Raw genomic sequence first — 27,101 nt, 5'->3', positions numbered from 1 at the left:
TTTTTAATTCCCTTCTCTGACAGTGAGAAACTTAGCTCACATTATCCTTAAATAGTTGTTTATTTGAGCATCCCTCCTGTATGTAACACATCTCACATCTCTGCCCCTCTCCCACATAAATACTTTTCTCGTTCCCTTGGGCTATGTGCCAGGTACCTCCCTTCCCCTCCTTTCTCTCCCCATCTCCACAGTTCTGTTTACTCTTCCTAGGCTCTGCAGGCTTCTTGGTCCGATTTTAATTTGCATTCTTTTTGTTATGAATGAGGTTGAACAATTTTTAATGAAGAGTTCCAATATAAATCCTTTCTCTATTTCCCATCCAAAATCTTCAGTAAAATCAACATTTCCAAGTAATATTTTTGTAGAGTTAATTATTTAGTAGTTCTTGAATCAGAGCTGAGTTTTTTGTTCAGCTGCACAGAGTGACTGTGTTATTTAAATCATTTATTCATTTAACAGGTACTTGTTGAATTCACTGTATGTTCCAGCCACTGTTTAAGCTCTGATGATCCAGTGGTGAAAAAGAGAGCAAATTGCCTTCTCTCATGGAATTTATATTTTTAGTGGTGGAGTCAAATAATGAGCAAGTTAACCTATAAGCTTAGAATGTAATATGAGGTAGTGAAAAAACTACAAAAAGAACAGAGCACAGGGACAGCATTTCAGTTGCAGGTGCCAGAGTGGCAGGGAAGCCTCGGTGGATACCTGGGTGACGGAATGGAAAGAAATGTTTTGTGCATACATCCCAAGGGTCAGAGTCTGGGGAGTCATGTCTGCTTGGAAGGAAGAAACCAATTTCTGGCTCTGAGAGCTGGGGTCCTCTGGGGATCTCTTCCAGACAAGATAGGAGGGCAGCCATTCAATATAACCTGTGGACTTCTTGCTCGTTAACTCTGGGTCCACTTCCCAGACTCAGGCCTGTGCGACACTGCCTTCTCAGCTTCAGTTCTAACAAAAACATCAGAAACAACAACTTCATGAGTAACCAATAAAGCTTTGTCTTAAAATTTTTTTAACCTATGTCTAATCTTTATGATGTCTTTCTTGCAAGTTACGAGATGCTAGTTTCATCTAACAGATGAGGAATGGAGGCTTGTAAGGATTAATAATTTGCTCAGCATCATATAGCTAATAAGACACACACAACTGCAATTAATTTCAAAGCCCAGCTCTTTCCACTGTAGCCCGTGGTCAGACTGTTCTGTTATTTTGGGAAAGTGCCTTCCAGAGGCAGCTCCGCTATAAGGTACTAAGGCCTCATATGAGATGGGATTCTCTAGACTATGAGTCTTTTGCTAAAACCTAATAAAAACCCTCCCTTCGTGTAGATCTGTTTCCATTTCAATCACAATAAAATACAATTTTTATTTACTTTTTTAGCCTGAGACATTATCCTCTACTGTCCAGAGTCCAGAGTATATTAGATGGTTAGTTATATACTTTTAATAAATAAAATCTATTATATCTTTGTAAGATATAAAAATACTCATTTTTATATAAAAAATAATACAAAAATATTATTTCACAACTGGTGTACCTACCACCTGATACGCCGTAAATGTGCATCTCTGAACTGTATTTCACCAGTGAGATCAAAGATAAATTCAGCCAATCAACTCCTCAAAGCCCTGATCATAGACCAGTCACTTAAATGGATCTATTTGGATTAAGTATGAGAACTCAGTAACTAAACTGTAGTGCTGGTTAATATTACATTTAAAAGCATCATATAATTGAAAAGACAAATTGTCCATGATTGGGGACCAAATAAAATAAAGTAATACTATTATACCCATCAAAAATAATGCAGAGGCCGTCCTGGTGGCATAGTGGTTAAGTTCACGTGCGCTGCTTTGGCAGTTTGGGGTTTGCGGGTTTGGAACCTGGGCATGGACCCACACACTGCTCGTCAAACCATGCTGTGGTGGCATCCTACATATAAAATAGAGGAAGATTGGCACACATGTTAGCTCAGGGACAACCTCCCCAAGCAAAAAGAGGAAGATTGGCAACAGATGTTAACACAGGGCCAAACTTCCTCACCAAAAAAATAAGATAGCAGAGATAATAAGAGCACAGTGTTTGAAACCACTTTAGGTGTAGTGAAAAAGGAATGTCACTGTTGAAGAATGCCATTTGCCTCATCAGTGATGTAGCCTAAACCTGGGGTTGTACAATCTTACTGGCTACTGGTAGTCACTTGGGCATGCCTGCCTAGAGTCCTGTATGGTAGTTCACCCTCATCCATCATTTCAGTCACCTGCAGTCAACCGCATTCTGAAAATAGGAAATGGAAAATTCCAGAAATAAACAGTCATAAATTCTAAATATGTACTATTCTGAGTAGTGTGATGAAATATAACCCCATCCTGCTGTGTCTCACCAAGACATGCCTTTGTCCAGTGGCTCCACACCATATATGCTACTCACCTATTTGTCACTTAGCTGTCTTGGTTATCAGATTGACTGTTGCAATATCACAGTGCTTATGTTCAAGAAACCCTTATTTTACCTAATGAGGGCACCAAAACCAACTTTATCACTGACTATTGTTAGTCTCTTACTGTGCCTAATTTATAAATTAAACTTTATCGTAGGTATATATGTATAGGGAAAAACATAGTATATATAGGGTTTGGTACTATTTGTGGTTTCAGGCATCCACTGGGGGTCTTGGAGCGTATCCACCTCTGATAAGGGGGAACTATTTCCTGCAGATAAGGAGAGACTACTGTATTGAGACAGACTGTGAATCCTAATCAGGTCTCAGTAGCATAGAGTGCAGGGATCAATTAGTGATGTCTGCCTTGGAAAGGAGAGGAAGGGAAGGAGTGGTGACTCTCATTTTGCTTGGGGCTACATAGGCCCTGGAGCCATTGCTGAGCTCCTATCTGGAACTAGCTCTGCTGCTCTTCCCTCAAGGCGGCTGCAGAACACAATGAAAACAAGCACACGACCTAGAAATTCGACCACCCAAAGTTGCTTTGACTTACAGTCAAGCAGCTTAGTCTAGCACTCACCACCCTATGAGAAGAGCTTCTCAGTAAATACATCATGTCAACAGGAAAGAGCTGGAGGAGTCTGTGGAGCTGGAAAAGGAAATCAAGACGTCGTGTGAGGAGATAGCCTGGGAAATAGAAGTATTTCTAGGATCTTCAACAGCTGGGGCCTCTGCAGGGCAGTCTCAGTGTGCTGGTGGCCCATTACAGACTAGGCAAGAGAGGATGTGTGGGAGTGGAAGGGAGCTCTGGGTAGGGAAACTAAATCTTGCCGGAAATAGCAGCAGTGGGTGAAATAAAAAGAATCATTTTGTAGTATCTTTTTCAACATAGAAGCATAGTAATGATTCAATACACATCTGAAGTATAAATTGAAAATTAGAATAGGATTTTGTAATATATTAAATCTTTTCTGAATCCTGACTCTGCTATCTGTGAAACCTTGGACCCTAGCTCCTTATCAGTAAAATGGAGATAATAATAATCCTTATCTCATAAAAGGTGCTTGGTACATAGGATGTGTCTTTGCAAGTGTTAGCTCCTGTTATTTTTTAAAAAATTACCTTTGTGAGTGATCAGGGACCTGTGAAACCCATTTAATGATTATGTAGAAATGGAACATTACACAGCCATTCAAAAATATGAAATGATCTCCAAGATATTATTGTTGCTTGAAAAAAAAGCATGATGCAGAAGAGTGTGTACTGTCTGTTTGTGTTTTTTAAAAGGCTATTTAAGTGTATATATGCTAGTATCACTATATATGTTTTCTGGGAGTGATACACAAGAAACTGTTAACACCTTGGAGGGAGACTGGGGGTGTGGGTGGGACATAAGCCTAGTTTTCATTGTGTACTTTTTTGTACTGTTTGAAATTTTAAATAAGCCATATGTGCTTTTTAATTGAAAAGAACAGTTCAAAGTTAAGAATACATGGAGGTAAATATTCACTCAGGTTAGACATTTTTCTAGTGTATTGTTTCAGAAATAGAAAATTTTCGGGGCTGGCCCCGTGGCTGAGTGGTTAAGTTTGCACACTGTGCTGCAGGCGGCCCAGTGTTTCGTTGGTTTGAATCCTGGGCGCCGACATGGCACTGCTCATCAAACCACGCTGAGGCAGCCGTCCCACATGCCACAACTAGAAGGACCCATAAAGAAGAATATACAACTATGTACCAGGGGGCTTTGGGGAGAAAAAGGAAAAAAATAAAATCTTTAAAAAAAAAAAAAAAAGAAAATTTTCATCGGTAAATTATGAAAGTGACCTATTGCTAATAGAATAATCCTTAGCAATTCCAATGTGTATGATTGAGCACTGAAATCTTTATACAATTATCTGTAGTCAATCATGATATATAACAATTTAAGGTATCATATTATGGAAATATTTGTTTGCTCTCGCTTTAACTAGTCATTAATTCAGTAATTTTGATTAGGAGTGTATTCTAATTACCTGAAAATAAGTTATAATGGTAACTTATTCATCATTTAGAGCATGTGACACATTTTGGCCAATAGTAAGCTTAGACTTTTAAAATAGCATAAGAGTGGCTAAAGTTGGCTTTAAAATTAATAAGAACTGATAAATTTCTCATTTATTAAAATCATAGATATTTTTAATAATATTTTGAAAGTATAGAAATAGCAAACATGCCCCGCCCATAAAAATTCTATCTTGTACACTTAATTCTCTGAGTGTATTTTCTTCTGACTTTTTTCCTTTTAGTATTTATAAATTGCATAAGAGGAGGTTGGGAAGATGGTGAGGAACATATTTCCTTTCACTCCCACTCCTAATTCCCATCTATGTGCTCCTCCTGGACCAAATTCAGAAAGCTGAGTGCAGGTAAGGAGTGAGGCCTGTGGCTCAGTGGACAGAGGACAACCAGGAAGCAGTGGATTCAGGGGAAACTTTGGACGCTTGGACAGGGTCAGTCCAGGCTCAGCATGAGTGAAACCGGTCTCTTCAGCTTCCACACAGTCAAGAAGAAGTTGAATGGCTTGGTTAAGTCTTATGGCTGGGGGATTTGGAGGGACAGGTCACAGGGAGGCTTCCGTCAGTCAGGTGTCATGATCGGGCAGTGGCAGACTTCCAGCTTCTCTGTCATGAAGAGAGCTTAGCCTTCCACCCTGCAGGACCCCTGCTAGGTAGGGATCTCTAGCAACCAGAACTGAGTCCCGCTGAGCCAAAGTGATGTCTTATGTAAAGGTGGCCTGGAAGCCAGAGAGGGGAAGATCAGGCAGACTAATCAGTGCAAGAGAGGTTTTGAGAGGAAAAAAGGAAATTCTGAATTCAAAAATAAGAAGAACATCCAAGGAAATAAAAATGCAGCGCAAAGGGGCTTTTTGTAGCCAATAAATAAATAAATAAATAGATAGATAGATAGATAGAAAATAAATAATTTATTAGAGGAACTTGGGGAGAGGATACTCACTGTTGAAATCTGAAATAGTCCTTGAGAAATTAGCACCAATACATTTCTCAAAGTACAGAGTAAAACATGAAGAGATGGGAATCTGAGGGAAGTGGTTACATACTTGGGAAATATGCCCAGGAGGCCTAACATGTGAATCACGGTAGTTCCCGAAGAAAAAAAGAAAGTCAGACAATAATTAAACAAATATGGAAGTCAGTTACCATAACATGAAGAAAGAAGTGAGTTCGCATATTGTAATATCTCGTGAAGTTCTAGGGTGAGAGATGAGGAAAAACACACTTAGATAGGCTAAAACACACTTGTATTAGGATAAAATCTCTGAACTCTGATCATTAATAGAAAATGGTACAAGACTTTAGGCAGAAAGAACAAGTCCTACAAGGGGAAAATCCTGGTCTGCAATCAGAGTTCTCTGTTACTAGAGGGGAAGCCAGAAGACAGTGGAGTAGCATCTGTTGGCACTTATGATACTTCTTACGTGCCTTAGAAATATTAATTATATTAATTTACTTATTCTTCACAACAGTCCTATGGGATAGGTATCATTTTTATTTACATTTTACCAGTGAGGAAACTGGAGCACAGAGAGGTTAAATCATATGCCCAAGGTCTCACAGCTAGAAAGTGACAGGGCCAGGACTCAATCAAAGTGGTTTGGCTCCAGAGGCACCACCACGTTATCATCACACCAGTTGGGTCTCAAATGGGATATCACATTTGAGGAAGACACATGGAGAAAAGAGTCTAAGCAAACAACAGATGAACCAGAAGAGAGAAGAAACAAGGTGAGCCGTGAATGGTGATGAGTTGTGGGAGTGTGTGTGTGCTTGTGTGTGTGTGCGCGAGCTTCTCTCTCTCTCCTTTCTTCTGTCTCTTTCTCTTCCTCAGCAGATTTTACCGTTGTGGACAGTGGTTCATCTTATTGACTGCCACCCCAGGTGGAAGGGGAAAAGGGAAAATCTCAAACTGGTTGTTTTTAACTTGAAATGGTCATGAGAATGTGAAATCGGAGTCTTGTATTAGAATTTGTGCTGCTAAGTTGGTGAAGATAAAGCATAGATCTGTTTTATCAGTTCATTTCTCCATCTTTTTGAAGATGTAGTTGTAAAGTTTCTTGTAATTTATATTTCGCCTAGAGAAAAAAATATTCAGATAGTAAGTGATAAGAGATAGATAAAGCTTTGCTCTTTCAAAGTTCCCTGCCACTGGAAAAGAATAGAAAGCTCAGAAACAGATCTTCACATATAGTATAGAAACTTGATATATGACAGAGATGTTCAAAAATCAAGGAGAAAAGGATACACTATTCAATAAATAACACCAGGACAATTCTTCACTCATATGGAAAAAATAAAATTAGATTCTTACCTAACATCATACTCAAAAATATATTTTAGGTGCATGAAAGTCTTTAATGCACAAGAAAAGCTTAAAAATTTCTAGAGGAAAGATCTTTATGCCCTCAGAATAGTGATTGATATTTTAAACAAGATACGACATAAAAAGCACAAACTATAAGGCAAAAGATGGTGCTGCATGGTAGATATTCCTAGTATTACTTTATGTGCATTATAAAAAAGCATTAAAAGCGAAAATAGGAGCCGAAGCTCAAAAGAAGGTACTCGCAATGCTTATTACTGACTTTCAAAGAAATGGTATTCAAAATAGATAAAGAATCCTAAAAAATCAATAATAAAGAGATCAGTACCCAATAGAGAAACAGATAAAGATATGAGGAGGCATTTCACAGAAGAGAAAATCTGAATGGCCGTTGATGCAAGAAAAGATGCTTCGCTTGTAATTAGGAAAAAGAAAATTAAAATCAATGGAACACCATCTCACACCCATCAGATAATGAGTGATAAGAGGTAAAAACTCAGACTGGCATAAAATTAGAAAATTTCATAGAAAGAAGATTGTTTGAGGAGGAAAAGCAAAAAAGTACTCCTATTGCTGATGAGAGGCAAAGTCAGGGCAATGATTAAATCAAGATGTGGAATTTAGAGAAAGTCCTGTATATGTGTATGGGGTTATTGAGACAAGAAGGTTGATGGCAGCGTTGTTCATAATATAAGGATGAAAAAGATCTAATTGTCCAACAATAGGAGAATGGATAAGTAAATAGTATGTGGCAGAAAATATGAATGACCTATAGTTATATGTATTTATCTGTGGCTAAATCCTAGCATAATGTTGAGTGAAAAGCAAAATGGGGAAGGGTATGTACAATAGAATACCAGGTACGTGAAGTTTAAAGTGCACGAAACAAGATTGCACGTTGTTTATAGATGCTTTTGTTGTTAGTGCTGTGGAGTCGATTCCAACTCCTGGCGACCCTGTGCACAACAGAGTGGAACCCTACCTGATCTTTGTGCTCCATCCTCTCACTTTCTGGTATAGCAGCTTACGTATGTAGTAAAGATATAGCAACATGTGGGATCATAATGATAAACATCAAATTGAGATGGTGTTTACATCTGGGGTGAGATTAGCGCATGTGTGGAGCTGCACAGGAAATCTCATTTTCTGTTTTCTGTTTTAAGGTCATGGGGGTGCTTTGATATTTTTACTATTATTCTGTATGTTTTGATAGGCCTGAAATATCTTACATTTCAAATGGGGGAAAAATTCACTATTGTTATTTTTAAAAATCATATGGCAGTAAGCATTTTCTAAATGATGCATAATATTATAATGAACTTGGTTGGATGTTGGATTTTTATTCATCTTAGAAAATTAAGCTGTCTGTTGATTTATTTGCAGAGGAGAAGAATGCCATCTATGAAGAAATATGTTTTAAAAAGTTAATGCAATGAAGTTTTTGTTTTTTTCCAGAGAAGTAAAGTATTATTTTACTTCAAAGGAAAACCCCATGACTTAAGTTTGAAAGTATTTAGATAAATACTTGTACTGTAGTCTAAGTAATGCTTTCTTTCTCCAGAGTTACACAAGTACAAATGACGAATCATTTAGTGCTTAAGTAGGATCATTTTCATATGACTGTGTGGTTGGGTCACAATGAAAGTGCTAAAACAAGTGAGATTAGCATTACGTGAACACGGTTAGTTTCCTGCGTTCCCCTGGGCCCAAGGCTTCTGGATGAAGGGTGAAGTGATGGCCCCCTTGATCTTGAAATGCTCTTCTCTCTCATCACCCATTATAACTTTGTTTATATAACATTTTTTCAAGATCTATGGAACATTTTAAAGTGTTAGACATTTAAGAACTCTGTTTGTTATACAATCACAAAAACAACAACAACAAAACCTTCCTGGGTCAGGGGTGGGCGGAAGAGGCTTATTTTTAAAGTCTCTTTTTGGTTTTCCCTCTCCAATGCCTCTCCTTTTCCTCTGTCTGCATTCTAATCTAGGTCCCTATATCTTTTGGGGTTACTGCAGGTCATTTTGGAAGTTCTTTCTTCCAGGCTCCTCCTTCCCCTCCACTCCCCAATTCTAGTTAACCCCTTACTTAAAGATGTACAGTAGTTGTTGGTTGCCAACCAGATTGAAATTAGCTTTGTTTTGAAGATGTTTTTTGACTTTCTCATTAATCTCAGTTTGGACTCTCCACTTTCAGGTCCGTTACTTGCACAAACTAGCTTGTGACAGAGTTTTCACCGGGCCACAGTAAAATGATAAAAATATAGATAATGTGATTAGACTTGCGTAAAGCTAAAATTATTCAAATTTAAAATTTTGAGATTATTTTTCCTGCTTTTTGTGATAAAATGTTTTTTCTTCATAAAACGGTGGTGATAATAGATGACAGAATTTTAAAAAAAAAGATCTTCCTTAGGAAAAGTATAAATTGGCAATTTTGATAGTTGCCGTCTCACGTCCCTACCCCTCCCACTTCTGCCCACCACAGAAACACACACACACACACACACGCAGACACACACAGTCTCTTTTAAAATTTTTACAGGAAACTTAATGATTTCACTTGTTTTAACATAATTCATACTCAGCAATCGTGTTTATTCCCACCTCTCTGTCTTTTCTCATAGTCATTCCTGTTGTCTCGAATGTCCTTCTGCTATGTCAATACAAATTCTGCACTTCGTGGAGTGCCAAGATCAAATCTCCAGTCCTTCAGTTAGTCTTTTATTTACCACTTTGTGCCTCCTCACCCACCCTCCTTTATACTTATGAGAATATTTAGAAAAACCCAGCCTGGTGTTGGTTGCCATAAGAATTTTGTTTTCAAATATGTCTTTTCTCTTCGACAGTTTTAATGCCTGTAAAAGAAAGGGCTTTTTGCATTTCCTTTAATGCAAAGAAGATTTGGTAAGGGCATACAAATTTGGATAAAATGTTTTATATTATAGTAGTCCTGAATCTGTGATATATGTGTGTATATATATGTTGACTTACGTATAGTGATGTATAAATAATGATTTAATATTTATTCATTATAGTTACTCTTCGCCATAGATTTCCAGCTTTCTGCTTTCCAGGGCTCCTGGTGTTAGGTGTATCCATGTTGTATCCATCATTGGTTTTGGCCAATGAGATGTGAGTGAAAGTGATGTGTTACTTCCAGATGGAAGTTTCTGAGCAAGCGTTGGTTTATAACTTCTCTTTCCCTGTGCCAGAGAGATCAGGAATATTCCAGTTGGTAACTGATCCCCAGCTTGGGTGCTAGAATGAGTATGATGTGAAAGAGATCCCCAAACGCCCTGCAATGGACTTGTAGTGTGAGCAAGAAATAAACCTTTCTTTCTTAATCCTCTGAGGATTGTAGATAATAGCAGCATAATTTAATCTATCTATACCGACACAAACTTTACTTTAAAAACGATAAGATTTCTAGTTTTCTTTATTGATAATTTCTAAGTTAATTCATTTAAAATTTCAAATGTCTATAGTTTCAATATATACTATTTCTTATATTTAAAAATAGAGAATAGAATGTTGAAACCTGAATCATTTCAATGAGATCGATGACAGAGATTCTCATAGAATCATCTAGAAACGTGTAGAACAGATTTTAAAATACACAATGGAACACTGAAAGTAGCAAATTGAAAAGTAAAGTACGTGTGAAGGTTAAACTCCTTTGAAAATCTATGTAATCCTCACAAATGGAATTTTCATGTCTCATTGATACATCTAAAATATTTCTACTTCCTCGTACAAACCATAATGATCCTGAGAAAGCTGGTTTGAATCAGTTTCTACCATGTTACTTTGGATTTAAAATAACTAAAATTTGAGAGCTGGAAGTAATTTTATTTAACATTCTTTTCTTCATTCATGGCCTAACATTTAATGAACAAATTCTTCACTAAGCTTGTGTGGTAAAGGTCTGGCAGTGAAAAGTATCTTTTCAACTGGATAAATTAAAATATGAACAGCAAAGCAAGAATCTGGTAGGATGGCATAAAGGAGTCTTGAGCTGTAAGAAATAATTTCCCATGATTCATCATGACAGTTGTGCATATAAGCTCAAAAGTCAATAAACAATTGACTAACTTTCCAGCTTTAAATTAACTTTTGAATGCTGTTTTGTTTGCCCGGAACAAAGATTTTTGGGAGCTTGGTGCCATCTGCTGGTCAAAAACCAACTTTTCGGATACTCTTGTGACTTTCTCAAGAAATACTGTGAATTACTTTACACTTTCTAAGAAATACCATTAAGTAAATAAGTAAAAGTATTTCACATATTAATTTCAAGAACTTGTGCATGTAAAACAAGGACACATTTCTATACAATATAAGCTACCTATAATTCTATGACAGTTTCAATCTTGAGTGAGTCTTTTATTTTTTTGAGGAAAATTAGCCCTGAACTAACATCCGTCACCAATTCTCCTCTTTTTCCTAAGGAAGACTGGCCCTGAGTTAACATTTGTGCCCATCTTCCTCCATTTTTTTTTTTTTTTTATATATGGAATACCTGCCACACATGGCCTGATAAGTGGTGAGTATGTCCACAACCTGGGATCCGAACTGGCAAACCCTGGGTGGCCAAAGTGGAATGTGTGAACTTAACCGCTGTGCCACCAGACTGGTCCCTTGAGTGAGTTTTTTTTTTTTTTTTTTGAGGAAGATTAGCCCTGAGCTAACATCTGCCTCCAATCTTCCTCTTTTTTGCTGAGGAAGGCTGGCCCTGAGCTAACATCTGTGCCCATCTTCCTTTACTTTATATGTGGGACGCCTGCCACAGCGTGGCTTGACAAGCAGCGCGTAGGTCTGCACCTGTGATCTGAACTGGTGAACCCCGTGCTGCCTATGCAGAACGTGCGAACTTAACTGCTGTGCCACTGGGCTGGCCCCTGAGTGAGTTTTTTAAATTTGTTCTTCATTTATTTTTGAGAGACTTACACAAGTAAAACTGCCACCTTTTCCTTAATATAAAAAATTATTTTCTAAAAAGAAGTTAGATTGGTCTATGTACAATAAATTTAAATTTTTTTTCACATTTCTATAAAAGATTGAGCTGGGAGAGTGTGTGTATGTGTGTTTAATGTCAGAAATTATTTTTAGAATGCAAGAGGGAGATGGGGAAGGGACCTGGAAAAAGTGTTGTTAATTGTCTGCGTTGCACTCAGCGTTATGCTGGGTGCTTTCAGTGGATGGTCTGATTAACTCCCCATGACCACCCTGCAGATTAATTAGTGTTGTCTCAGTTTTACTGCTTGAGAAACTAGTCTAAGAGGTGAAGGACATAAATGTTAATGTTTGGGGAAAAAAACAAGTTTGTTTTAATAGAATGATTGCAATTGCTCATTTATTAAGCTATGCCAGAAAAGCTGAAATGACAAATTTTTTGTCTTTCTTTTTCTTTTACTGTGACTGATTTTATCTTTGTGTTAGATTATGTAGGTGTTGAATGTAATTCTGTTTTTAGGATACTGAAGGCACAGAGTTGTTTGTGTGCTTCCCTACTACACTTTTGGTCATTGCTGTATCCTCAGTAACCAAAGGAAGCATTAAGCCTATAGCAGGCACTCCATGGGTTGTGACAGAAAGAAAGAAAGAGAAAAAGAACGGAGAGAGGGAGACAGAGGGAAGAAAAGAAAGGAGAGGGGAAGGAAGGAAGAGAGAGGAGATAATCTTCTGCTTGACATGTAAAAGACTTTGGTAAAGATACGGTAAGAAGTTTCACCCATGGGATTGGGGTGTCGTGGGAGTGGGATGGTGGAAAGCTAACATCTGTCGGAATTTGCTATGTGTTATGCACTGTTAAGCACTTTATATGTGTAATTTTGTTAGTCCTAAAACCAAGCAAGCTGTTTATTATTGTTTCCATTTTTACAAATGAGAAAATTGTACTCAGCATGGTTAAGTAATTTACCCAAAGTCACATAGCTCACAAGTGGCACAGTCAAGATTTAAATCCGTATCTGTCTGACTTATGACATTTTTAATGGGTTGTTCATGCATTCATTTAGCAAACTTTTATTGAACGATGTATCACTCTTCTCACATAATTTCTTCTCATGCCTTACAATGTCACATATAGTATAAATACTCCCGCTAAATATTTCTTCAGTCAACACCTCTTCTCTGAACTCTAGACTCATACTCAGATACCTATTTGACGTTCCCACTTGGTGGTCTGTACACATTTCAACCTAATATGTACAAATCCAATTCTAGAATTATCCCCAAATTTGGTTTTTCCTGAGTCTCTGTTTTCTCTGCAAATTATGCAACCATCCATCCAGTTAATAGAATCAGAAAATTGGGAGTCATCCTTAATTCCTTTCTTTTGTTTTGGACTCAAATCCTATCCTCATGTTTTACAAGGTTTTGTAAAATTTTTCTCCCGTCTCCATCTCTACCTTCATTTCCATCTTGCCCCCTATCTGCTCATCATGCAGGCGTTCTGGCAGTTTTGAGAATAGATCAAGCTCTTTCTTGCTAAAGGATTTTGCTCTTGCTGTCTTCTTCCTGGAAGGCTTCCCCCATCTTTTCTCTTAGGTCTCAGCTTAAGTGAAACCTCAGAGAAATTTGGTCATGACAAGCCATAATTTTAAAAAAATCAAAATTTTCTAAGTAGATCTCTGTTATTCTCTTTATCACCACGCTTCACTCATTTTCTTCCTAGTATTTGGAACAGTCTAGAATTATTTTATTTCTTTGTTTACTTGTTAAATATCTGTCTCCACAGACTTTAAGTTTACTAGTCATCAGATTTGTCTGTCTGGTTCTTTGCCGCAAACCTGTGACCTAGCACTGGGCTTGGTACCTAGAAGGTATTTGATAAATATTGGCTGAATCAACAAATAAATAATTGTTGGCAGAACCTCTTAAAGCCTATCAGTGCATTCAGAATGCTTGCTCTAAGTGCATAATTATATCCATTTAACAAACAGGCACATTTTTGTGTCTACCAGGATTTTGTCTTCAGCCTCTTCTATTTTCTCTCCAACTCTCCATGGTGTAGAGACTCCGAAATCTAACTTTTAGCACAGAAATTTCTTATAATCTTAGGCTGCTATTACTATCAGCATTCTGGATATAGTGCAGGTAACTTAAACACACATTTTTCAAAGCCAAAGTGCTATTTTCTCCCTATACTTCTTTTCCTCCTGTATAATCTTGATATATTATACGTCAACACAATTCACCCGGTCCACCAAGCTAGCAATTTGAATCCTTACTGACTACTGCTCCATTTCATTTCACATCTAATCTGTGAAGCCCAGCCAATTTTAGCCCAGATATGTCTCTCAGTCTGATTCCTTATCCTGCTCTTGCTGCCTGTGCTTAACTCATGTCACACTTTGTCTCAGAGACCTTTCATCTCTTTATTGTCTGCAGAATACATTCTAAACTCCTTCCCGTAGCATGCCATGCCATGCTCATCCTTTAAGAATTAGCTCACACATTATTTGTGTGAAGCTTGGTGGTCACTCTCTCTTCTGAGATCCCACACCACATGTGCACACATTTAATTGAGCACTTATCATATTTGAATTGTTGTGATGTGACCACTAAATTTTGGACTTCTAAAAGACAGAGTCTAACTATCTCCAGCATCCAGCAAGGTGCTTTTTGCGTAGTTATAGTTAGTGTTCAATGACTATTTTCAAAATGAATGATGAGCAGAAAGGTCAGATGGTAACACGCCAAGGTAACACACCTCTCTGTGGCAGGCTTGTGCTTAGATTCTCTGACTCTTTTGCTGCTATAGTGTTGACATAAAGGGGTACATTATACCCTTCTATATTCTACAACATTTCTTCCCTCCATCCTATAAATAAATCCCAAATAAGTTTACAATTTAAAGAAAAGTAATGTGCTTGTTATGCAAACAGAAACCAAGACTAGCCCCATCTTCCAGCCAGTTCACTGAAGTCCCTTCTATAAAATGGCTTTCTGTTCTTGCTTATTTAGATTGCATTATGGAGACTTCACAGTTAATCTAAATGTGCAGATTAGTACGATGCACTTAAGACTGATGAAAAACTGTGACATAGGAATTCATGGGTTTTTTTTTTTGCAGTCATCAAATATAATATTACTATGACTTAAAAGAACAGGTTAATGAGATGAACTCTATCAGCTTTTAACCAAGTCTGAGATAATTCTTATCACTTGGATTTTCATATACATATTCACTTCACTTAATAACTCATTAGTAGGGGCCGGCCCCATTGTCAGATGGTTAAGTTCATGTGCTCCGCTTGGGTGGCCCAGGGTTTTGGCGGCCTGGGGTTTCAGCAGTCCAGGGTCTCACCAATTTGGATCCTGGGTGTGGACATAGCACCACTCATCAAGCCATGGTAAGGTGGCATCCCACACAGCAGAACTAGAGGGACCTACAACTAGAATATACAACTGTGTACAGGGGAGTTTTAGGGAGAAGAAGAAAAAGAAGATTGGCAATAGATGTTGGGTCAGGGCCAACCTTTAGGGAAAAAAACCTCATTAATAACTCTAGCATAAATCAGTAGACGAAAATGGAAATAAACTATTTTCAAAACAGTAGGGCATTTTTTGAGTTAGATTGCTTATTAAATATTATAGTATGATATTCTTGCAAATTGAATGTTATTTCCCATGGGATTTTATAAATGTTTGATAAGTATCTTCATAGTCTAAAATGGGGCTTGGCAAACTATGGCCAGTGGGCCGAATACTGCCTACCATCTGTTTTTGTTTGGCTGCAAACTAGGAATAGTTTTTGTATTTTTCAGTGGTTGAAAAAAAATCAAAAGAAGAACGACATTTCATAACACATGAAAATTATGGGGAATTCAAATTTCGGTGTCCATAAATAAAGTTTTATTGAGACAAAGCCATGCTCATTTGCTTATGTATCGTCTTTCGTGGCTTTTGTGCTACAACTGCACAGTCAAGGAGTTGTGACAGAGATTGTAATGGCCTGCAAAGCCTAAAGTATTTACTTTCTGGACCTTTATGGAAAACATTTGCCTATCCCTGGTCTGAAGTATTACATCAGAGACTGTCCATGTCCACTAGGTCCTACTCTTGTAGTGCAAAGGCCTTGCCACTGTCTGAGGACTTTCTCTGGGGCTGAGCACCCTTGTCTGTGTTCTCAGCAGGTCAGAAGCATCCACAAGTCAACACTTTTGGGGAACAGCCCTCCACAAATGAGAGTTAGTGGATAAATACCCCAGCTCCTTCTTCTCTATGTTGGGTATATCCTACACCGTCAGAGGTTATGACAAGGGCTTCACAGGTTAGATGTGAGATGAAGGTTATCCTTGGGTATCAAGTTGGTTGCCCACAGTGCTGACAGCCTTGATAAAACACCCTTCACTGCTTTCCCACTCCGCCACAGTGTTTCCAGGAGTCTCCTCCCAAATCAACTACTTGTACAGGAATCCTTGTCACAGAGTATGCTTCTAGGGGAAGTCCAAACTAAGACAAATATGAATTATTCATGTATATATATTATTTAGGGTGTCACTTTGATGTATAATCTACACAGGTATGATGAAAAATTTATAGCCAAACATTTGGGCCATTTTTTTCTTACTACTAAGGGAAAGACAGTTTTATTAATTGATAGTTTTATTCTGGGTGACATTTATCGGGCAAAAGTATCCTGAAAGATGCAGTTTAATAATTTTCTCATATTTTTGAGCATAAATGTCTATTCCAGGAGAGTGATTCTTGAAGTATTGAATTAATTTTTCATATTGCAAAATCTTCCTTTCATCTTTTGTAAAATTTATGTTTTCTTCTTTTATCCTAATAAAACTTTTTTGCTCCCTCTTCAGAAAACTTCTGCTCAAATTTAGTTTGCATCAATAATAGGTGGAAGTAAACTCAGTGTAAGAGGTAGTCATTTAATTTTTTTCCGTATGATAATTAGCTATAGGTTCAGAATGTTTAAGAAGAAATATTATTCTGTAGAAAATGTCCATAGTTTTTCTTTGTATACCTCTCATATTTTTTCCCTAGTGGTTAGTTAAAATCAGTAAATCAGTAATAATGTCAGACCTAAATCTCATATTTTTTCCCTAGTAGTTAGTTAAAGTCAGTAAAATCAGTAATAATGTCAGACCAAAATCTCTGTCATTTATCCTTGTTCAAGATTCTGTAGGTGTCTATACCTTGAATAAAACTTCTATATTACGGAGCCGGCTCTGTGGCCGAGTGGTTAAGTTCGCGTGCTCCACTGCGGCGGCCCAGGGTTCGGATCCTGGGTGTGGACGTGGCACTGCTCGTCAGGCCATGCTGAGGTGGCATCCCACATCCCACAACTAGCAGGACCTGCACCTAAGATATACAACTATGTACTGGGGGGTTTGGGGAGATAAAGCAGAAAAAAAAAAAAAAAGATTGGCAACAGTTGTTAGCTCAGGTGCCAATCTTAAAAAAAAAAATCTTCTATATTACTACTTAAGTTATACCACTTTTTTTTTTTTCATTTGCTTAATGAATGTAATACTTGATGATCCTAAACTGTTACAAGGAAAGGACAAGAACAGCTATTTAAGAGATCTAACTGAAAAAATCAGAAGAATAAAGTATTTGATTTGTTTTGGCCACATGAATGTTATATTGTTTAAACAAATAAACTGCCTCAAATTACTTCAAGATTTACCCCTTCTTACCTCTTTTGTGTGTGTGTATGGGAATGCAGTATTTTGTTTAAGGATTTTGAAGACATATGGTTACATGAAAAAAATTACTATGTTAAAAATACTACCATTTGTGTAAAAAAGGGTACTCACATATGTTTCTCTGTGTCTAGGATACATGTCAAATTGAACTGGTAGCCATGCTTTTCTCTGAGGAGGGAAAGTGGAGATAGGAGCAGGGGTGAGAGGAAGACGCACTTTTCACTGTACACTCTTTTGCACTGCGTGTGGTTTATTTGACCATTTATATGAAAAACTTAAAAGGAAGTTAAAAAGAAAGAAAAGAAAGAAGGAAGAAAGAAAGGAAGGAGACTCTAGTATTAGAGGGACTCAGGTCTGAATACCTGTTAAGCCACTTACTAACCAAATGATTATGTTCACATTACTTAATCTCTGTTCTCATCTATGAAGTGCAGATAATAGTATTTATTTCACATAATCATAAGAAATTACAATTATAATACATGAGTAAAAGTACTTAGCATATTGCCTGGCACATAATAAACCTCCAATAAATGGTTATTTGACCATATATGATTATTAATATTTAAAGTAATCTTCTGCCTTGACTTCTACAAAGGGTAGGTTTTTATTTATTCACTAACTCGACACGTGTTTTTTGAGCATTCTATTATCGGCAGGCGTAATAATCAGCCTAGGAAGTCACATTGCATCACTTCTGAAATAGTCTGTTGGTCAAAGCGGTCACAAGATCCTAGGGGAGGGGTTGTAGACTCCACCTCTCAATGGGAGGAGTATAAGGAATCTGTAGGCATCTTCAGGCTACCGCAGTCTGCCTTCTGGTTGCAGATTATTTGCATCCCTCCCTCAGGCACCATATATGCACCCCCTTCCAAGGTCCTACAAAACGTCATTCTACTACAGTGTCAGCTCTTCATCTACATCAGATCCAGATGTGGCTGAGACTCCTTGAGTGTGGTTGCTTGGGTGCAGCTCCTTGAATTCAGATCCAGTTGCTCTGAAACCTGTGCATTAAAGAGACTGGTTCCCTGTGCTCTCTCTCACTGTCAGCCCTCCCCACCCCCACCTGCCCACATACTCTGATAGGACAGAGATAGATCACCACAGTACACATTCCCATTAAAAAGGAGAACGGAAGGCTTATAGCACTTAGTGACTATGGTAGGTGAAAAGGTTTCCCCAAAGATGTCCACGTCCTAATTTCCAGAACCTTTAAGTATGTTACCTTACGTGGCAAAAGAGACTTTGCAGATATGATTAAGAGTAAGGACTTGAGATGGGAAGATTATTCTAGATTGCCAGATGGGCCCAGTCTTGGTACCTGAGTCCTTAAAAGTGGGAGAGGAGGACAGAAGAGTGAGTTAGAAAGAGGATGCTGCTGACTTTGGAGATGGAGAAAGAGGCCGTGAGCCAAGCAATGTGATGAACTCTAGACTCTGGAAACAGAACCCCCCCTCCCCCACCAACACACACACATAGTCAGCAGTAAATAGGAAACTTGTTCCTATAATCTCAAGGTACTGAATTCTGCCAACAACCAGAATGAGCAGGAAATAGATTCTCTCTTAGAGCCTCTAAAAACCCTGCCAAAATCTTGGTTTTATTTTGGTGAAGCTCATACCAGATTTCTGATCTAGAGAAGTGTAAGATCTCTAAATTTGTGTTGTTTTAATCCACTAAGTTTGTGGTATTTTTTATGGCAGCGTATAGGAAATGGGTACACTGACCAATAGCAATTCTGAAATCTCTCTGGGCACAAGTGGCCAGCTCCTTGATCAAGTCCCAGTTCTGGCCCCTGGGTATAAGTCTCTGTGCTCTTGGCTCCACCCTCTGGGATCTTTTGTTCTGCCCCCTGTATCAGCCTTCCTTTTCCATGGTCCTTGTGGTATCTGGGCAGACTAAACCTGCTTTATACCGTCTCTAGAACTTTGGCAGCATAATGCACTCTTCTTTCTTGTCCCCTTTAGTCTAAGCCAGTGGTGCTTCTGTTAGTATAATTTTCTTAAAAGTTTTGTGGGCTTTCTATAAGTCTTGTTGGGGTTTACTCCATTAGATAAAAGCCAGATGCACAAATCTCTTCCAAACAGGTCCCTCTCTGGTTTGTCTCACAGTCACTGTGCTGTGAGACAAAGCCCTTATTAGTCATAAAGCCTGTTTGTCTGGTAGAGAGGGTCAATTTTTCTGACATGTTAACAAAAGGTCTTATAGCTGCATCCTTGAAATAATCTTTACCTTGAATTTTCTTCTTCCTTTAAGGGCCTCTTGCCATCTGGAGAGATTGGGAATGATTTTGGTATTTTGTCCAACTTTTCCCTCTGAATTAAATCATTGCAAATATTCTTAAGTGTATTCTTGTCTGTTGTTGCCTGCCCGCTGCTTACGAATCCGCTGTTATGCACTTGTTCTCAACTCTTAACACACACCAGAGTCACGTGGGATCTTTAAAAATACTGATACCTGGGTCTTACATGCAGAAATTCTAATTCGTTAGTTTGAGGTGTGGTCTGGACAGTAGGAGTTTTAAAATCTCCCCAGGTTATTCTAATATGCATTCAAGATTAAGAACAGAGGCCTTTAAGTAATGTTGTACTATTATTTGTAATCAAAGTGAGTTTTAGAATATATTTATTTTGTCTTGGACTCCTAAGCATTTTTTTGTAGGAATTTTCTAAAGGACCAAATGAGTAATAAAGAAGTTTTGTTTTTGTTTTTAAAAGAGTGGGACCTGAGCTAGCAACTGTTGCCAATCTTCTCTTTTTTTGTTTTTTCTGCTTTTTCTCCCCAAATCCCCCCAGTACATAGCAAGGCCTAATGAGCGGTGCCATGTCCGTGCCCAGGATACGAACCGGTGAATCCCTCGGCCGCAGAAGCAGAGCACGCGAACTTAACCACTCGGCCACGGGGACGGCCCCTAAAGAAGTATTTTTAGTTTTCCAAATTTTAGTAAATTATTAAGTTCAGAGTAAAAAACCCATGTAGCTTTTTAATTTTATAAAATCATTGTGACACAAATCAGAAACATCATAGCTATCCTAAGAATAGTGTGAATGGATGCTTTCAATTAACTCTGTGGAAATATGTTTTTATTTCATGGTTTTTAAATCTTGCTTCTATATTAGGCACTTTGGGAACTGTTTTCAATCCTTTAGTAAACTGCTTAGTTTATGGTAAGAACATTGCATTTTAAAAGAATGAAATAACATGAATGGTAGGATTTCCCCCTACCGCCTGCAAATTAACGCCTCCATAGTTGCCTACATTGCTAGTGTAGCTTTAAATATAGGATATTCTGGTTCATTACATACACTCTTTGTGAGCAATGTCTTTTTAAAACTGGTTTTGGTTTGCGTTCAAAGGAATGCTTTTCTTGTTCAGCAGCTGGGTATGAATTTAATTATTGTAAATAAATATGATCTAATGTTTCATTGAGTTTTCTGAATAACAAGATAATTTGGTCAGCACTGCTATCTCAAAAGGCCTGGAGGAAAGCCAAAACACAAGAAGCAATTGCTCTGGTGAGGAGGAAATTATCGGCAAATTCATGTGATTTACTCCATTTAACATACAATTAAAAGTGGCTGTCGATTTGCCTGATACTCTAAATGCTTCTTTATCTCTTGACTTGGTTACAGGAAGTGTTATAAAAAGAAAAAGGCTGCTGATGTTTGTTCCACCTTCAGTATGTGGTTTCACAACCAAAGCCACTGTCCCTGTGTAGGAACTGCTTCCTACAGTGGCAGCGGGATCTGAAGGTGCAAGACCAGGGAGCAGATTGCGATGTGAATGTGTTCTTGGCACCGAAAGTAGGTAAGCAGGGAAGAGAAACAAGGTTTGAAATGTATAGAACCAGAAATTAGTCATGTGTGAAAGAAACTTAATAAGCTTTATCGAATTTGAAAGAAAATCCTAAAGATTTACTTGACATTACATATCAGGTGTTGTGAATTAAAAGAAACGTTTAGAATCTGTCAGTAAAAAAAACCAAATTGGCCAACCATGCTAGAAGAAAGATTGAATTACTTTTCTGTTCTCTTTATAGAAAATATGACCTCATTGTCATTTGAAGAGGTGGTCAAAGTGTATGCAGATAAAAAATGTAGAAAACAGTCGTACAAAGTCTGTCAGATATGTCGGCTTTTAAAAATGAGTAATTAATTTTATTTTTTCATTCTAAATAAATATTCCCTTTTGTGCCAATTTTTTCTGGAATTTCTCATAGCACACAAACGTGGATCTGCCCCTGCCATTCCCATCCAAGCCATTCACCTTACTGCTCAGACTTTCCCTTATCTCCTTTCAGATCCTCTACCTTCTTATACCATCTCATTCCTTCACTCGTGTCTTTAAATCCGTGATTCTACCGATGACTGGGTCACGTCAGAGCAAATGTCTGAGTCTGCTGCTTACTGCTCGGGTTTCTCATCGCTAGCACACAATCCCCTGCCATGTTAGTGGTTATTCCTGTGCCAACTTACCACGGCAGCTGTATGTATTTTAACAGTCGATCTGAGGAGACCAGGCCTTCAACGTCTCCTCTGGTTATTCCGGTAGGAATTTGGGGCCAATGTGAACTGTTACATAGTGGAAGACAGCGCCCTGGAGACTTCTGGCACCTCATTAAGTCATAACCATTTTCTCTTCCTGTGTTTGTCTCTAGGAGCTAATTTGTTGGGCTGGAATTGATTGATCCAGAATATTGAAACGGAAACATTCAGAAATGGAGGGAGGGAGATTTTGATTTATAGATTTGTAGTTGGGTGAAATAAGTATTAGCTCTTCGGCTGGTGATGGGGACATTTGTTACCGAAACCAAAGTGGCTTCCCTCCTAGTGAGGTAAATCAAACTCTCTACCAGAAGTAGTCTCACAAAGTAAAGTATAAATGCCGCAAATAGGAGACCACGTGGAATCATTCCCAAAGTCATGGCGTCCTCTAACAAACAGAAGCAGGCACATTTATTTCGAACGGGCAATGAATATTCAAAAGGGAGAGGTGGGTATTGGCTTGCTCAGGCTCAGCTGGAAAACATGCTTCCATCTACACTGCAGGTTAGGTAGTAAGGCCTAAGCTCCTCCTCGAGAGATCTTAGCATTAAAAATAAGACAAAGGTCATAGGCATAGCTCTTGTGGTGAGGCCTGGTCTGGTTCAGGGTGGTTGTTGATTACATCCATTAACATAACAAAAGGAAAACTCAATTTGGAGCAACACTTAAATGCTTCTAAACCCACCTTTGAATTCCTTGGGGCAACTAGTTGGTGACACACCTGCAAACTTCCCTAGGTATAAGACAGGATAATAAGGTTTACCTGCTGATCCCATTAGTTAACCTATCTCAGGAGGTGATTTACTCGCTGAAATGTAAAAGGTAATTTCTAATACTTACCAAGTAAGGTAGCTGGCTGGCAGTGTAAATGATACAAGTTTCATGAATGATCAAATCAATTTAGATTGTGGCTTATAAAAGTTTTGAAAACTATTGTAGCAGTTCTTTGATAGGTAAAGAAAAGCAGAAACCTCAAGGAAAAATCTCCCAGGTGTTAGAAAAAAGTTAATGAAATTTAATTTCTAATATTGAAGGAGGATGGAAAAGTAAATGAAAGCTGTATTGATGTTTTAAAATTTAAGCAGAAAAAGGTTATGCTAATTCAGAGATTTAATTGTATTATCTGGCTCTAGGCAATCTTTAAATTGTGAATGATGGGATTGGGAGAATATATTTTTTATAAATTTTTTGCTCACAAAGTGTGAGGGATATAAATAATAAATGCAGAATAAGGAATTTCCGTTTTGGGAAATCACTGTTTTGGCAAATAGAACTTCTTCGCATATTACTCGTGTAAGGATATCAGGAAACACTACCATGGAAAGTGATTTTAAAATTCTTTACCAAATCATGATACTGAGTCACCTGGGTAATGAGATAGAGTCTCTCTGTGGAAACCATCTGGTTTTGGGGTGTGAGAGTTCAGTAGGTATTGTTGCAAAACTCCTGCCTTCAGTCACTCTCAGCTCCTGGTTAGCTGTGAGGCACAGTGCGCTGCAGGTGCGACTCCAGCCTGCTTACTGAGCAAATTCTACACTTCTGCAATTTGAATTTTCCATGTACTGTTTTCTCTTGCCCCTAATTTTCTTAGTAAGTTCTGTTTGACGTGTTGCAAAAGTCTGTTTATGTGTTAGCGTCTGTTCTTTGACCTTTTTCATCTGTGAAATGGCATTATCACCACCTACTTTGGATGGGTATGATGGGGAGTTTTATTTTGCAAGGCATTTTCAGACTTTTTTCCTTAAGGGGCCGAAGAATATACTGTTAGCTTGCTTATTAAGAGACTATCATGTGAGGGACTCGGTTGTACAAAAATATTTGTATCACTGAGATGTTTTTGGCTTCAAGGAACAAAGACTGTCTCTAGTGAGCTTAGGCCAAAAAATGAGTTGGTCGAGAAGCAGAGGAAGAGTTGAAAATTCAAGGCCTTGGGAAAGTCAACAACCAGGTTGGCTGCAGGGATCTCTATGATGAGAACTCATGGAGAATCTGTTTAGGGCACTAGACTTGAAATGCCTTGACTCCAAATTCCTTCTACCCTGGGTGACTTACTCAGGTTTCAGATCCTAGGAGAGGCTGATTGACAGCTTGAGCCAGAAGTCTCCCCTGGGCCAGTTGTAGTGGGAAGGAATCTTAGGATGTCATAGTCTTGATCATGTGATCACCCTTTGTTTGGCAGACCCGTCAGGACTCCATGGGAATAGAAGCCCTTAGAAAGAACAGGGTACTTTGTTCTTCCATTCTGTTTCTATTACAAATCCATTGGGGCACACTACGAGGACTTGAGTAAATCTCAAAAGAATCGGGTCATAGGGTAGAATAATTTACCTACTGTATGAGTTTGCTAAGTACCATAACAAAGTACCACTGCCATAACTGAGTGCCACAGACTGGGTGGGTTGAACAACAGAAATATATCTTCCTCACAATTCTGGAATTTGGAATTCTAAGTAAACCCTCTCTCCTTGGCTTATAGATAGCTGTTGTCCTCTACTGCCTTCACATGGTGTTGCTTCTGTGTGTACCTGTGTCCTTCTTACAAGGACACAAGTCATACTGGATTATGGTCCACCCACACGATCTCATTTTTACCTTAATTACTACTTTAAAGACCCTGTCTCCAAATAGAGTCACATTCTGAGGTATGCGGGGTTAAGACTTCAATATATGACTTTTGGGGGAACACAGTTCAGGCCATAATATTTACCTAGTAAGTTGTGGGTTAAATGATATGTATTTAAGTGGCCAGTATAGTTTTCCATCAGCAGTAGCTAAAATATTGTTACGTAGTTCAGAACATTTGTGTTGATGACAAGGTGTCAGGTTATTGAATTGGGTACTCTGACACAAATATGGCTAAATCATGGCTCTTGCTTTTAGGAAGCTCAGTAATGTATATTTTGCATGAATTGTGTTGATACACATATGTGTATATGTGTTCTATGTCTAGGTGTATACGTATAATATGTAGCACTTGGTAATAATACCACCTGACTTCAGAAGACAAATATCAGTTCCTACTTTGGCAAGCTGGTCCTCTGGTTCTCAGAGAATCCTTTATTCATCCCTCAAAATAGCTATTGTTTAATAGTCTACTTCTAGGCAAGGCCCAGCAGGTCAAGCAAACCAAGAGTAAGTCTTAAAATAGGAATTATTTTGCGTTATACCTTTTATTATCTTCTTTTAATGACTTTTTTTTCACATTCTTATAGTTCTTGTAGATTTTTAGGGAGAAAGGGGAGGTTTTGTTTTAGCTAAGGCCATACATTTGCTTAAGGAAATCTTTTGTGTATGAAGTTTGTTGTTCCTTAGATTTCTGATATTCAGCAAGTTATTTTTCTGTGTATTAGAAAATAGTAAACCTTATTTTTAAAAACATACACACATAATATATGAATACCTACTCATTGTGAAAATTCAAACAATATGCAGAACTACAGAGAGGAAAAAAGTCAATCTCTCTCTTCACATTTCCCCCTCTAACTCCCGCCACCCCATTCTCCTCCCACACAGCAGGCATGGTCAGGGTTTGGTTTGCCTCGTTGCTGACCTTTTCAAAAATTATTTTCATAATCATATAAGAATATACACAGAATTTGGGGACATTTTATTTTGACAGAAACAGCATTATAATGTAGGTATTGTTCTAAGAGTTTTTTTTTCTTCCACTAAAAAGTATTTGCTGTTTTGGGTAGAATTTTAATACTAAATCTGACCACTTACCCACCTTTTCTCCAGGTCTCTTGACTAGGAAACAGATTTGTCGGGGGCAAAGTACAAGTAATGACTTCTAAAATAGAATAGCTGAGCAAATGCCTTATATCTTTAAAAGGCAGGTTTTCCTTATGAAGTGTCAATGGTCCTAGAGAAGGAGGCCTAGAAATCTAAGCAGGGCTTCTTGCTCCCTGCTTCCTGTCTAAGCCAGTTACCTAATCAGCCTGTGGATGAGCATGGCTGGCCTGCCTCTGAGGCCAGGCTCTGCTCTGTGAATCGACGACATAGGACCAGGAAGCAATAGAGAATCGGTGGAACCTGTTCTTGCCTTTAAGGAATAGTAGTCCTGCTACTAGTAAAATGTGATCTGAGAATGCGGCTAATGACACTAGAATTCCTCGTCTCATAGGACGCAGAAGAGTAGCTAGAAAGTGGGTGGAGATGGTCTGACAACGTAGGTGGAAATATCCACTCTCCCGTGGGCTGACGTGGAAATGTGAGGCTGCAGGATAGCAGTTTCTTCTCTAGCAAACATATCTTGGAGGTGTTACCATTTCAGCACATAGAGATTGAAATCATTTAGAGGTCTCATAATATGCTGTAACTTATATTTATATAGGATTTTAGAGTTTTGAAAACTTTCTCCTAATTTCCCCCTCATTTTACTCTCACAGCACCCTGTGTGGGGCTTCTTTGATAGATATGGGACTAAAGCCTTAAGGAAGTCAAGGGAATTGTCCATGAATTCAAGCTCTATGGATGCCTGGGTCAGTTTTCTTTCCACTGTAACATACTACTTCTTGTTAAATGCTAGTTTATATTTAAATTGCATGGGAATAATTAGCTGCTGTTAAATTTGTTACAAGAACCCCTTTTCTGACAGGCATAATTTCAGCTCTCTTCTGTAAATCTGATTTAACAAGTGTTTATTGAAAACTATCATTGATATGTTTATTTTGTATTGGTTTTTATTTTTTAATTCCCATCATCTGACCCAGTCTTGTGTTCAGCGTAATTCTCCATCTTGTTAATGTTGTTGGGGGCAGTATTTGCCTATAATTATAAAACTGAAACAGACCCTCATTTGTCCAGCCTCCCTTGTAGCCAGGATTTGTGTACGTGATCTAGGCTTGGCTCATGTTTTGCAACCACCTTAGACTTTAAATTGGTAGCTTGTGGCCCAAGAGGTAGGGGCAGAAAATCCTCTCTGCTGGCAGGTGGTTGCCACGGCAGTGTCAATATCCAGCCTCCAGGGGCAGTAGGGACAGCAGGGGCAGTGAATCCCAGTGGTGGCTTTCATGTTCTGTGCCCCGGGTGATGGCGGTGGTGTGGTCTCTGGCATCCAGAAGTGGTGGTA

General features: G+C 38.3%; 1 long non-coding RNA gene across 1 annotated transcript; it reads right to left on the bottom strand.

The window, feature by feature from the left end:
• Positions 1 to 24,190, bottom strand: LOC139075161 (uncharacterized). Its single transcript, XR_011525288.1, has 3 exons — positions 24,083 to 24,190; positions 3,021 to 3,089; positions 1 to 948 (listed from the first exon to the last, which is right to left on the bottom strand). It is a non-coding gene; the product is annotated as an uncharacterized lncRNA (long non-coding RNA).
• Positions 24,191 to 27,101: the final 2,911 nt, after the last annotated feature.

This window comes from Equus przewalskii, chromosome 13 (genome assembly GCF_037783145.1).
Source record: "Equus przewalskii isolate Varuska chromosome 13, EquPr2, whole genome shotgun sequence".
Taxonomy (NCBI): domain Eukaryota; kingdom Metazoa; phylum Chordata; class Mammalia; order Perissodactyla; family Equidae; genus Equus; species Equus przewalskii.
The sequence above is the reverse complement of the archived record's forward strand: the minus strand, read 5'-3'. Positions and strand labels throughout refer to the sequence as shown.